Source organism: Ovis canadensis, chromosome 13 (assembly GCF_042477335.2).
Source record: "Ovis canadensis isolate MfBH-ARS-UI-01 breed Bighorn chromosome 13, ARS-UI_OviCan_v2, whole genome shotgun sequence".
In the NCBI taxonomy this organism is placed as follows: domain Eukaryota; kingdom Metazoa; phylum Chordata; class Mammalia; order Artiodactyla; family Bovidae; genus Ovis; species Ovis canadensis.
Genome location: NC_091257.1, coordinates 68,131,813 through 68,146,638, shown reverse-complemented (window position 1 = coordinate 68,146,638; position 14,826 = coordinate 68,131,813). Strand labels below are relative to the sequence as shown.

At 43.2% G+C, this 14,826-nt stretch overlaps 1 long non-coding RNA gene across 1 annotated transcript in view; it reads right to left on the bottom strand.

Moving 5' to 3' along the window:
• Positions 1–14,826, bottom strand: part of LOC138417589 (uncharacterized) — an 82,895-nt gene that overhangs the window by 33,667 nt on the left and 34,402 nt on the right. The window contains exon 2 of the long non-coding RNA XR_011248213.1: positions 7,344–7,440. This is a non-coding gene — a long non-coding RNA (uncharacterized lncRNA). The remainder of the gene's footprint in view (positions 1–7,343; positions 7,441–14,826) is intronic.

Genomic DNA, 14,826 nt, shown 5'->3' with positions numbered 1-14,826 from the left:
GACATTCCCAGGACTCCCTGGCCAGCAGGTTTGTAGGTTGGATGTGCCAACAACAGGCACTCACAGCAGCGCTGGGAGGCGGAAGAGAAGCAGAAGGCACGTGCTCCTCTGCACTAGTGGACAGACACGTGGGCCCCAGTGATGGCCTCACAGGGGCCTGCAGCAGCCTCCAGACTTTCTCTCACAAGTGTGGGAGCTATGGGCAGTTGTGGAGCGACAGGCAAACAGGCAACAAGGCTTACACTGAAGGGAGTCCCAAGAAACACATACACTGCCTCATTTAATCCTCACAGCAACCAGACGAAGAAAAGGTTATTCAAAACCCCATTTTACAGGTAAGTAAGTAGGGGTTCGGAGAGGTTAAGTAGTTGCCCTAGGGCACATGCCTGTGTGACAGTAGAGCTCATGGTCACTTTCTATTATCCCTGACTTTCTGCCCAGCCCGCCCCCATTCCTCATTTGCAAAGCAGACGGAGGAAGGTGCAGGAAAGGCAAGGGACCAGCAGGAAGGGCGAGAGGTCTAGAGCCAGGCTGTGCTCAAAGCATAGAGTATCTTTGGAATGTTGGAAAGTTCTACTGGAAAGTCCTTCTGAGCCTGAGGCACATTCTTCTAAAGAATTTTCTTGATTGGAAGAATCCTGTGCTTTCAGGATGGAATTAAATGTGTGGGAACAGCCAAAGGTCACTGGGGACCACAGCTGCAGAGCAAGGACACAGATCAAGCTGAGGGATGCCAACGAAGATTGAGAGACAGCCGTGTCTCACACAGACATAAGCCCAAAAGGGCAGGCAGTGCTGCCGGGGCCATTGTAGCTTCAGTGGAGGAACCCAGAGAATAAGAGGTTCAAAATCTACCACTAGCTGTGCAACCTTGGGGAAGTCACTTCATCTCTATGAGGGGTCTTCTCATCAACCTTCTGTCAGAGGCAAACGATTACAGTGATTGGATTGCTGGCTTTCAAATCAGGTTATTGAGTCGTTGGCTCTGCCACCTTCTGCACAGTTTGGGGCAAGTTCTTCTATTTCTCTATTCCTGTTTCTGTAAAAGGAGGATAAGAATACCTATAAAAAAAGCGTTATTAGAACAATGAAATTAAGTGAATTGCAAAAGGATTTTGAATTGCAGTAGGCATATAGCATGCACTCAGTAAATGTTAGCTATTGTCTTTCTTACCTTGGAGGGAAGTGTGAGGATTAAAGGAGACAGCATGTGTAAAAGTTTCACATATAATTTGGCTTATTAGATCAGCTCAGAAAACAATGGTATTCTGGTTATCTAATACTGCATAATAAACCATTTCAAATGTAGTGGCTTAAAATAACAATAGTCAATTACTTTGCCCGCAAATCTGTGATTTGGGCAGGGATTAGCAGAGTTGGCTCATCTCTGCTCCATGAAGCATGAGTTGGAGTGGTGAGAATAGAACTGAAGGACTGACTTCCAAGAGGCCTCACTCCTGTGGGTAGCAGGTTGGTGCTGGCTGATGGTTAGGAGTTCAGCTGGGGCTACAGACCAGTGGCCCACATTATCTCTACCTGGGTCTCTCTACACAACTGCTTGGGCTTCCTCACAGCATGGCAGCTGCGTTCTAAGAGCAAGTGCAAACAAATATGGAGCTTCCAGTCTCTTGTGGTCTCGGCCCACAAACAGGCACCATTTCACTTCTACTGCATTCTGTTAGTCAAGCAATCATTGAACCTGCCAGACTCAAGGGGAGGCACATAGATCCCTCCTCTTGAATGGAAAGAATGTCAAAGAATTTGCAGCCATCTTTAATTTATTAGAAATAGTTTGTGTTTTCTCTCCAGTACTGGCCCCAGGCACACGTACACAGACATAAACGGGTGAACTCTTCTTCCCTAAACCATGCTCCAACAGAGATGTAGTGACCAAAAGGGAAAAGAGAGAGACACACACACCCCAAAAAACTGGGTGAGCCCTACTTGCTCTTTAGGATTCCCCAGAAGAGAGTCTGTGAGTCTCTCATTTTCTAAGAACCCTGGGTGAGGAGTCTGCTCTGCATCCCCAGTATCCCTGTCTCCCCCTCCTCAGAGCTGGTCAGGGAGCTGATCATTGTATTAGGGGCTGTACATCAGAGTAGAGAAGCTCATAGTTTATGGAACCTCTAGCTAGCTTCCTGCACTTCCTCAGCCTTAGATGTCTCACCTGGAAAATGAGCATGATAAACTCTACATCATAAAGTCTCCCTGAGGATTAACTGAGGTCACAAACAGTTACAGTAGGGTAAATTAACAAGCCACCAATCAGGCTCATCGGGGCTTGCCTGGTAGCTCAGGTGGTAAAGAATCTGCCTGCAATGCAGAAGACCTGGGTTTGATCCCTGGGTTTGAAAGACCTCCTGGAGGAGGAAATGGCAACCCACTCCTGTATTTTTGCCTGGAGAATCCCCATGGTCAGAAGAGCCTGGCAGGCTATGGTCCCTGGGGTCACAAAAAGTAGGACATGACTGAGCGACTAAGCACAATCAGGCAGGCTCATTATTTAAAATGTGGCATATTGTTCATTTCAGAAACAGATCTCTTACTCTCCAGGCCCTCAACCTACTAGGTGGTGTGAGTGGACAGGAGTCAAGAGACTTTTGATAAAAGTCTAAGATAGAAACTGAATATGTATGATCTCATCAAACATGGTTTGATCTCAACTATGTAAAAAGATAGAGGCTAGAAGGAAATAATGCAAAGTGTTCGCAGTGGTTGATCCTGGAGGGTAGGATTATAGGTGATGTTTTTCCTGCTGTTTCTTTATAATCTTGTTGAATGTATGTCCTCATATCTTAGAGCACCTTCCTTGGTGGCTCTTCTTGGTAAAGAATCTGTCTGCAATGCAGGAGACCTGGGTTCGATCCCTGGGTTGGGAGGGTCCCCTGGAGAAGGGAATGACAACCCACTCCAGTGTTCTTGCCTGGAGAATTCCATGGAGAGAGGAGCTTGGAGGGCTCCTGGTCCATGGCGCTATGGTCCATGGGGTCACAAAGAGTCAGGCATTACTGAGCAACTAACACACACACACACGCAAACATACACACACACCTGATATTTTATCAGCTTGTAGCGACTTTTATGAATAAATATAGGATAACACCTGTCCTCCCTGCGCTGCCCCCTCCCACACACACTGAGACACAAGTGTGTCTTTCTGTGGAGCAGGCTTTCCACAAGGTGATGCTGTCAGAGTTTTGGGTAGGCAATTCTTCCCTGAGCTGAGGTGAGCCCAGCACTGCCCCTTGCCCATATTGCCTCCAGGAGCACTCCCCACCGTCATCCAAGAATACCCCCGCATTATGCAGAAAAATGTCCTTATTTTTCAGAGATGTATTTGGGGTGAAATGTCAGACTGTTTGTAATTTACTGTAAACCACTGCAGAGAAAATAGATAAAACAATTATGGCCCCCAAACCCCCCATAACAATTGAGAGATCTAAGTGATGGATGTATGTGTACTTGCTCAAATATTCTTTTTACATTTCTGTTTGAAAATTTTCAGGAGAAAAAGTTGTGGGGGGTGGGAATGCCCCACCTATTTCCAAATGTCCCTTATTGGTGTGTTAACACCTCTGGTTGAAAACCTATATTTTTATTTTGAATCAGCTTCATTTTCATAAATGTTGTTGTGTCTGGTTTTTAATTTTAAACTGCTATGGGGCTATTTTTTCTTCAAATTGTTTCCTCTTTGGCTTCCTTCTCCTGAAGACAACATCTGGATGTAGGGAAATGTCCTCATGGCAATGGGGAGAGGTGGCCCTCCTATTGCTTTTGAGTCCTTGCTGGTTTCATGAGGTACCCCTTGCCCTGCCTGCTTGTCATGAGTTGTTAAAGCCCACAGCCACTAAAACTCGTGATCTGTTCTCACTGACCTTGACTCAATGCCACCGCCTCTCTCCTGGGCACCTGAGCACCTCTGAGTCTCAGGTGCATCCTCCATCCAGCTCTGCCTTGGCTGGCTACCATACAGTAGCTCTTCACACTCACTGTTGCTTATGCCTCTCAGCAATCTCCCTCATTCCTCACTATGAGCATATAAGGACTTCCAGACCTCTTTCATGCTGTGTGCAACCTGAGATGATCCTTAACACGGTGACAAAAGTGGGATGGGATAAGATGCAATAACGGGGGAGTCCAACCGTCCATCCTTACCTTGCATTTATATGGCGTTTTACAGACTTCAGGTACACTCTCCTTTCAATACCAAACTCTTTCTGATGCGTACTCTATGCCAGACACTGTTCTGAGGGTCTGGGACTCCCCCACCCTACTACACATACACACCAAGTATCTGTTGATATATGAAAGGGCAAACAAGTCACAATGCAGCTGTACCAGTGAATATCAAGCAGATGTTTAAAAGAACGAAATTGATTGATATGTTCTAAGGAAAGATACGGAGAAGGCAATGGCAACCCACTCCAGTTCTCTTGCCTGGAAAATCCCATGCGCGGAGGAGCCTGGTAGCCTGCAGTCCATGGGGTCGCTAAGAGTCGGACACGACTGAGCGACTTCACTTTCACTTTTCACTTTCATGCATTGGAGAAGGAAATGGCAACCCACTCCAGTGTTCTTGCCTGGAGAATCCCAGGGACGGGGGTGCCTGGTGGGCTGCCGTCTATGGGGTTGCACAGAGTTAGACACGACGGAAGCGATTTAGCAGCAGCAGCAGCAACAAGGAAAGATATCCAAGATATGTTGTTCAATGAAAAGGAACGTTTCAATGTAATGAGTTGGGAAGACTATGAGCCCTTTTCCATGAAAAAAAGTAATTATATTAATGAGAACTGAAAGCAACACACTTTTCTGTTCCACTGTTAAATAATACTAAGACCAAGTAATAGGTTAGGGGTTTGCTCCAAGAAGTACCCATTCTTTGAAGATAAGACAGAGAAAAATTAAACGCTTTACTTATCAAAACAGAAAACGTGCTCATCTAGACTCACTTTAAGGCCCTTGCCCTTCTGTGTTCACCAATCTGAAGCTCTTATGTCACACATTCTGCCCAATCCCAACCAGGTACTTGCCTTGTATGACCCGCCTTAAAACCATCCAGTGCAGCCTTCAAAACCCTGTAAGTATCATTCTTTAACATATTCACTTGGAGATACTACTGAGACTGTTTTCAAGATGTTAATTTCCCTTTCTGTGGGAAGTTTAATATACTTAGTTTTGTTCGATCATCAAGTTTTTCCAGTGGTCTTTGAGGGAATTGGTGATCAATAATTATAATAATTTAATATGTGCTGAGAACTAAGCTGATTGTTTTGTAGACCAATCCAACTCTGTAAGACTTTTAATATTATTCCCATTTTACAGATGAAGAAACCGAGGATTTGAATTTGAGCAACTTGCCAAATATTACCCAGGGAATAAGTGACAGAGGTCACATTGAAACCGAGAAGTCTAGTGTCACAGCCTGAGACCAGAACTTTCTAATATTGCCTCGATTCTAGTTATTATTACTATGTAACAACGCACTCAAAATCTCAGTGGCTTAGAAAACACACACAACATTTACTGTGCTCACAAACCTTCCATCTGAGCTGGGCTTGATGGGGATACATGCCTTGGCTCCATGCAGCATCAGCTGAAGTGGCTCAAAGCCTGGAAGCTGGGGTCATCTTGAGGCCTATCCTTTCGCTCATCCAGCAGTTAATGCTGAATGTCAGCTGGGGCCTCAGCTGGCAACCAGCCAGAATACTTGCACATGGCATTTCATGTGCCCTGGGCTTCCTCACAATGTGGTGGTGTGTTCACGTGGTAAGCAGCCTGAGAGAAAGAGATTTCCAGGCGGATCCATTTTGCCTTCTGTGACCTGGCCTTGGAAGCCATGCAGCATCATTTCTGCCTCATCCCATCTGTCAAGTCCATCACAAGGCCCTCCCCAGGCTCAAAGAGACAGCATACACATTGACTTCGTGATGGGGAGTGCCAGTATCAGAAAGACCACACAAGATCAGAAATATTGCTGTGGTAATTGTTGGAAATACAATCTTCCACAGACCCACATATTCAGTGTGCATGCTAAGTCACTTCAGTGAAGTCCAACCCTTTGAGACCCCATGGACTGTAGCCCGCCAGTCTTCTCTGTCCATGGGATTCTCCAGGCAAGAATACTGGAATGGATTGCCATTCCCTTCGCCAGGGGATTTTCCCAACCCAGGGATTGAACCCACGTCTCTTATGTCTCCTGCACTGGCAGGCAGGTTCTTTACTAGGGCCACCTGGGAAGTGTGTATGTACATTAAGTCTGAAATGGTATATAACAAATAGGTAGCTATTGTTATTTCTCAGCATTATAAAGCAAGAAAGGGCACTAAGTCGTGCCTGAGTCTTTGTGACCCTATGGACTCTAGTCTGCCAGGCCCCTCTGTCCATGGGATTCTCCAGGCAAGAACACTGGAGTGGGTTGCCATTTCCTTCTCCAGGGGAACTTCCTGACCCAGGAATTAAACCCAGGTCTCTAGCATTGCAGGCAGATACTTTACCAACTGAGCTACGTGGGAAATAAGGGCCTTTTACTTTCTATATGTTCAGATTTTTGTTAACAGGTGTATGAAAAACTATGCAACATTATTTTTCAGTCCTTTCTCAAGAAGCTTATGCTGAAGATGAGTATACTAATCATTATTTCTTCTCCTATATCCATTCTCTGCCTCTTGCTGCTTTATTTTGTGCCCCAGGAGGCTGATCTCTACAACTATCACTTGGACTCTCTTGCCTTCTCTCTCTGGTTGGGTTGACCAAATGAGAGCTGAAGGAAATCGGAGGATAGCAGAGGGAATGGGGTATTTATTCTCTCCTCTCTAACTGCTCATGGTTCTCCCAATGGCTATGTTCCCCTATAGCTCATAGCATCTGTCAGACAGCCCCTCCCCCATAGCTACAGGTCTCACTGTGTTCCAATAATACTTCCTTTATCTCAATCCTTCAGACCCAAGAATGGTAATGACTTGCCTCTGTGGCTAGTCCCTGGGGTTCCTCATCATCCCGTGTGGATTTCCTTAATCCTGTCTATTCCTCTATAATTGTCCCTTCATTAAGCTCCCTTTAAGCGCACCCTCTGTTCCCTGATTAGTAAGGTACTGATGGAGACAAGTATACAAACAATGATATTACAGTGTACTGATTGATTGCTTTGAAAGGCATGCATAGAAAAATATATCTAGGAAGTTTTACTGGAAGAATCAAAAGAGACATCCCAAAGAAAATGATACTTAAGTTGAGACAAAAAACATGAGTCAGAGTTCACTAGTGTGTGAAAAAAAGAAGAACTTTCCAACCCTATGAGATTTCCATGGATAAGGAAATAGGCCTAGAGAGGTTAGGTGACTTACCATGGCCACACAGGCAGTAGCGCTGATTCAAGCCTTCTACTTAATCAATCCATCACACCACGGAGCAAGAATGTTATATCACTTGGGATGGTTTTAGCTGCAAGTAACCAGAAAAAATGCCTTAAGCAGTAATGAAAATGTATATACATTACATTTATATAATCTTGTTTATAATAACAAGAAAAAGGTAAGGTAACTCCATGGTTGAGTAAATAAAATCAGATGTTCAACAAAGCCATCAAGAAGATCTAAATAAATGGATCGGAAGACAATATTGTTAGATCAATCCTCCTTACATTGACTTACAGATTTATTACAATCACAATCAAATTTCCTAAGTTTATGTTAGAAATTATCAAGTCAATTCTAAAACTTTTTCGGAATACAAAGGACCTAGAGCAACCTATACAATCTTGAAGAAGAACATACGTCACCAGATATGAATGCTTAATATCAAGCTATAATTAAACCAGGGTGGTATTGATACAAGGATAGATAAATAGACCAATGGAACAGAATTGGGAGTCCAGGAATAGAGCAAAACATGCATGTTCATTTGATTTACAGCAAGGGTGCCACTGCAATTAGTGGTGCTAGAGAAACTGGGTACCCACACAGAAAATAATATGTATTAGAAAAATTAATCTTTACCCAACACTGTACCTAAAAATTAATGTGGTATGGATCACCAACCTAAATATAAATGTTAAAACGTATCAGGCTTGCAGAGGAAAAGAGGAAACTATCTTGATTATCTTAAGAGTAAGCAAATACCTCCAAAACAAAGCACAAAAAATACCATACTAAAAACACTGATCATTTGAACTTCATTAAATATAAGAACTTATACTCATCAGAACACATTACTAAGCAACTGAAGAAGCAATCTACAGACTGAGAGAAGATACTTGCATTTCATATATATGACCAAAGACTTATATGCAGAATGTAAACAAACTCCTACAAATTGATAGCAGAAGACAAAACAACCCAATTTTAAGAAGAGGAAAAGACTTAAACAGGCACCTCTTAGGAGAGGAAATGACCAAAAGGCACTTGAAAAGATCTTCAGAGAAATGCAAACTAAAACTACAATCAGATACTACTACTCATCCACCAGAACGTACAAAATCAAAGACTGACTATACCAAGTGTTGCTGAGATAGTAGAACAATGGAAAATCTCACACAACTGGTGGAAACGTAAATTGGTTAAACAACTCTGGAAAACTATTTGGCTAACTAAAGCTAAATAAATAGCTGTTTACCCCAAGTCCTAGCAATTTCACTGCTAGGTATATGCACAAGAGAAACAAGGACATATATTCACTCAAAGACAGGAGCATAGATGTTCATGCTGCTGCTGCTGCTAAATCGCTTCAGTTGCGTCAGACTCTGTGCAACCCCATAGACGGCAGCCTACCAGGCTCCCCCATCCCTGGGATTCTCCAGGCAAGAGTACTGGATTGGGGTGCCATTGCCTTCTCATAGATGTTCATAGCACCTTTAAGAAAAAAATAACAGCCAAAACCTGGAAATAAATGCCCATCCACAGGAATTGGATAAATTGTGGTACCAATGGAATATCACACAGTGGTTTGATAAGCTATTGACATACATTTTAAAAACATGAATGAAGCTCAAGGAAAACATTGAGCAAAGAAGCCCTGTACAGAATAATATGCACTGTATGAATCCATTCATGTGAAGTTCAAGAACAGTTAAATAATGTATGAAGATAGCAATCAGTACAGTAGGTGTTGGCTATTTACTATTGTCTGGGAAGGGGCAGGAGAGAGCTCTCTGGAGTGCTAGAAATGTTCTGAATCTTAATCTTGTAGTGGTTACATGGATGTGTACAAACATAAAATTTCACCAAGCTGTACACTTAAGATTTTTGTAATTTATTGTATGAAATTATATTTAAGGTTTAAAAACGTTACCAAGGATTTTCACCCTGTCACCCCTAGCATGTGGACTTTGTCCCCACATAATCATAAGATGATGGCTGTAATATCCAGGCATCATATATAGTCAAGAATATGTTTGGGGGAAAAAGAGATCCTTTTCTCCTGAGTCTTTTTGAAAAGTAAAGAAATATTTCCTAGAAACACACACCATACCCCCAGCTGATGCCTCCTAACATTTTACTGGCTACAACTGCATCACTGGTCCTGGCTTAACCCAATCACTGACAAGGGAAATTAGACTGTCCAGATGAGAGTTTATTTTTCTCCTGGTCAGGTGGGAAAGAGAAGCATCCTTACTGGGTCAGTAATAAATTCTAAGCTCCTAGCAACAAGTTGCTGAACAAGAAACAGGGCTTGCTCCATAGCGGTTACCCTACAGAGGAAAAATCAGCATTTCATTCCTTACAATGGCTTTTTTTTTTCCTTAAAAAAAATTTTTTCCCCCAAATGCACGTATCTTCATTGTTTTTCTGAGTGTGATTAATGTTCATGATAAAAGTTCAACTAAATGGAAATCAGCTATAATTAATTCTGTCCTTCATCACACCATGATAGTAACTATTAAAAGTTTGATCCATGGTCTTCCACAACTTTTCCTTGGCATATATGTCATATTATACATGAAATAGGAGCACACCCTAAATGTAAAACACTATCAATTACCTACACAACAAACACTTTCCATCATTTTCCTTGCTAACAACCTTACTATTCTCCAGGTGTCTAATGGGCACGTGCTTTAGGGAAAATAGCCCCTTCCCTAGCTCCAGAAGGTGAATTATGTTTAGTGTAAAAGGGTAGTTCTGACCCCTGCTGCCCATCAAAAATACCTAGGGAATTAAAAATACTAATATATACAAAGCCCCAGGTCCAGTCCTCAGAGATACTACTCAAAACTGGGCTGCTAGTAGCTCAGGGTACTGCTGATATGCCCCAGGCATTGAGAACTGCTGGACTCATTCCCCTTGCCACTGATTGGCTTGAGTGGGACACACGACCCAGTTCTTGCCATGAGCAATGACAGGAAAGCTGATGGAGGCTCTGGGGAAGTTTTCCTCAATCTCAGAGAAGGACATGCTTAAGGTTTTCGTTGCCTCTACACACTAACAGCAGAATGACAATCCCTGTACAATGACAGTCATCCTGAGATCATGAGGGGAATGAAACTAAGAGGATGAGGCAATGACCCGGAGATGGCAGAGCAGGACTATGGAAAGGATTTTAGTTCCTTATGATGTCATTTTGTGGTGCCAGCTCAGCCAACTGCAGAAATACTCTACTTCTCATCAGTTCAGTTCAGTTCAGTTCAGACACTCAGTTATGTCAGACTCCCTGAGACCCCATGGACTGCAGCATGCCAGGCGTCCCTGTCCATCACCAACTCCCAGAGCTTACTCAAACTCATGTCCATTGAGTTGGTGATGCCATCCAACCATCTCATCCTCTCTCGTCTCCTTCCCCTCCTACCTTCAATTTTTCCCAGCATCAGGGTCTTTTCAAATGAGTCAGTTTTTCATATCAGGTGGCCATAGTATTGGAGTTTCAGCTTCAACATCAGTCCTTCCAATGAATATTCAGGACCGATTTCCTGTAGGATGGACTGGTTGGATCTCCTTGCAGTCCAAGGAACTCTCAAGAGTCTTCTCCAACACCACAGTTCAAAAGCATCAGTTCTACGGCACTCAGCTTTCTTTATAGTCCAACTCTAACATCCATATATGATTACTGGAAAAACCATAGCCTTGACTAGACGGACCTTTGTTGGCAAAGTAATGTCTCTGCTTTTTAATATGCTATCTAGGTTGGTCATAACTTTCCTTCCAAGGAGTAAGCATCTTTTCATTTCATGGCTGCAATCACCATCTGCAGTGATTTTGGAGTCCCCCAAAACAAGGTCTCCCACTGTTTCCACTGTTTCCCCATCTATTTGCTGTGAAGTTATGGGACCGGATGCCATGATCTTCGTTTTCTGAACGTTGAGCTTTAAGCCAACTTTTTCACTCTCCTCTTTCACTTTCATCAAGAGGCTTTTTAGTTCCTCTTCACTTTCTGCCATAAGGGTGGTGTCATCTGCATATCTGAGGTTATTAATATTTCTCCCGGCAATCTTGATTCCAGCTTGTGCTTCCTCCAGCCCAGCGTTTCTCATAATGTACTCTGCATATAAGTTAAATAAGCAGGGTGACAATATACAGCCTTGACGTACTCCTTTCCCTATTTGGAACCAGTCTGTTGTTCCATGTCCAATTCTAACTGTTGCTTCCTGACCTGCATACAGATTTCTCAAGAGGCAGGTTAGGTGGTCTGGTATTCCCATCTCTTTCAGAATTTTCCAGTTTGTCGTGATCAACACAGTCAAAGGCTTCTGCATAGTCAATAAAGCAGAAATAGATGTTTTTCCTAGAACTCTCTTTCTTTTTTGATGATCCAACAGATATTTGCAATTTGATCTCTGGTTCCTTTGCCTTTTCAAAAACCAGCTTGAACATCTGGAAGTTCATGGTTCCTGTACTGTTGAAGCCTGGCTTGGAGAATTTTGAGCATTACTTTACTAGCGTGTGAGATGAGTGCAATTGTGCAGTAGTTTGAGCATTCTTTGGCATTGCCTTTCTTTGGGATTGGAATGAAAACTGACCTTTTCCAGTCCTGAGGCCACTGCTGCATTTTCCAAATTTTCTGGCATATCAAGTGCAGCACTTTCACAGCATCATCGTCTAAGATTTGAAATAGCTCAACTGGAATTCCATCACTGCCATCAGCTTTGTTCGTAGTGATGCTTTCTAAGGCCCACTTGATCACATTCCAGGATGTCTGGCTCTAGGTGAGTGATCACACCATCATGATTATTGGGGTCATGAAGATCTTTTTTGTATAGTTCTTTTGTCTATTCTTGCCAGCTATCTTAATATCCTCTCCTTCTGTTCAGTCAGTTCAGTTCAGTTGCTCAGTTGTGTCTGACTCTTTGCGACCCCATGGACCTCCCTGTCCATCACCAACTTCCAGAGTTCTCTCAGACTCACGTCCATCGAGTCAGTGACACCATCCAGCCATCTCATCCTCTGTCGTTCTCTTCTCCTCCTACCCCCAATCCCTCCCAGCATCAGGGTCTTTTCCAATGAGTCAACTCTTTGCATGAGGTGGCCAAAGTACTGGAGTTTCAGCTTTAGCATCATTCCTTCCAAAGAAATCCCAGGGCTGATCTCCTTCAGAATGGACTGGTTGAATCTCCTGGCAGTCCAAGGGACTCTCAAGAGTCTTCTCCAACACCACAGTTCAAAAGCATCAATTCTTTGGTGCTCAGCCTTCTTCACAGTCCAACTCTCACATCCATACATGACCACTGGAAAAACCATAGCCTTGACTAGATGGACCTTAGTTGGCAAAGTAATGTCTCTGCTTTTGAATATGCTATCTAGGTTGGTCATAACTTTCCTTCCAAGGAGTAAGTGTCTTTTAATATCATGGCTGCAATCACCATCTGCAGTGATTTTGGAGTCCCAAAAAATAAAATCTGACACCGTTTCCACTGTTTCCCCATCTATTTCCCATGAAGTGATGGGACCGGATGCCGTGATCTTCGTTTTCTGAATGTTGAGCTTTAAGCCAACTTTTTCACTCTCCACTTTTTAGGTCCATACAATTTCTGTCCTTTATTGAGCCCATCTTTGCAGGAAATGTTCCCTTGGTATCTCTAATTTTCTTGAAGAGATCTCTGGTCTTTCACATTCTGTTGTTTTCCTCTATTTCTTTGCACTGATCACTGAGGAAGGCTTGCTTACCTCTCCTTGCTATTCTTTGGAACTCTTTATTCAAATGGGTATATCTTTCTTTTTCTCCTTTGCTTTTCACTTCTCTTCTCTTCACAGCTATTTGTAAGGCCTCCTCCGACAGCCATTTTTCTTTTTTGCATTTCTTTTTCTTGAGGATGATCTTGATCCCTGTCTCCTGTACAGTGTCACGAACCTTATTCCATAGTTCATCAGGCAATCTGTCTGCTGCTGCTGCTGCTGTTGCTAAGCCACTTCAGTCATGTCCAACTCTGTGCAACCCCATAGACGGCAGCCCACCAGGCTCCCCTGCCCTGGGATTCTCCAGGCAAGAACACTGGAGTGGGTTGCCATTTCCTTCTCCAATGCATGAAAGTGAAAAGTGAAAGCGAAGTCGCTCAGTTGTGTCTGACCCTCAGCGACCCCATGGACTGCATCCTTCCAGGCTCCTCCATCCATGGGATTTTCCAGGCAAGAGTACTGGAGTGGAGTGCCATTGCCTTCTCCAGGCACTCTATTAGATCTAATCCCATAAATCTATTTCTCACTTCCACGGTATAATCGTAAGGGATTTGATTTAGGTCAAACCTGAATGGTCTAGTGGCCTTCCCTACTTTCTTCAATTTAAGTCTGAATTTGACTATAAGTTCATGATCTGAGCCAGTCAGCTCCCGGTCTTATTTTTGCTGACTGTATAGAGCTTCTCCATCTTTGGCTGCAAAGAATATAATCAATCTGATTTCAGTGTTGACCTTCTGGTGATGTCCATATGTAGAGTCTTCTCTTATGTTGTTGGAAGAGGGTGTTTACTATGACCAATGTGTTCTCTTGGCAAAACACTATTAGTCTTTGCCCTGCTTCATTCTGCATTCCAAGGCCAAATTTGCCTGTTACTCCAGGTGTTTCTTGACTTCCTACTTTTGCATTCCAGTCCCCTATAGTGAAAAGGACATTTTTTGGGTGTTAGTTCTAGAGGGTCTTGCAGGTCTTCATAGAACTGTTCAACTTCAGCTTCTTCAGCATTACTGGTCAGGACATATACTGGGATTACCATGATATTGAACAGTTTGCCTTGGAAATGAACAGAGATCATTGTCGTTTTTGAGACTGCATCCCAGTACTGCACTTCAGACTCTTTTGTTATGGCTACTCCATTTCTTTTGAGGGATTCTTGTCCACAGTAGTAGAAATAATGGTCATCTGAGTTAAATTCACCCATTCCACTCCATTTTAGTTCGCTGATTCCTAAAATGTCGACGTTCACTCTTGCCATCTCCTGTTTGACCACTTCCAATTTGCCTTGATTCATGGACCTAACAGGTTCCTATGCAATATTGTTCTTTACAGCATCAGAATTTACTTCCATCACCAGTCACATCCATGGCTGGGTGTTGTTTTTGCTTTGACTCTGCCTCTTCATTCTTTCTGGAGTTATTTCTCCACTGATCTTCATTAGCATATTGGGCACCTACTGACTTGGGCAGTTCATCTTTCAGTGTCTTATCCTTTTGCCTTTTCATACTATTCATGGGGTTCTCAAGGTAAGAATACTGAAGTGGTTTGCCATTCCCTTATCCTGTGGACCACATTTTGTTAGAACTCTCCACCATGACCTGTCCACCTTGGGGGGCCCTACATGGCATGGCTCATAGTTTCATTGAGCTAGACAAGGCTGTGGGCCATGTGATCAGATTGGTTAGTTTTCTGTGATGGTGGTTTTCAGTCTGTCTGCCCTCTGATGGAGAAG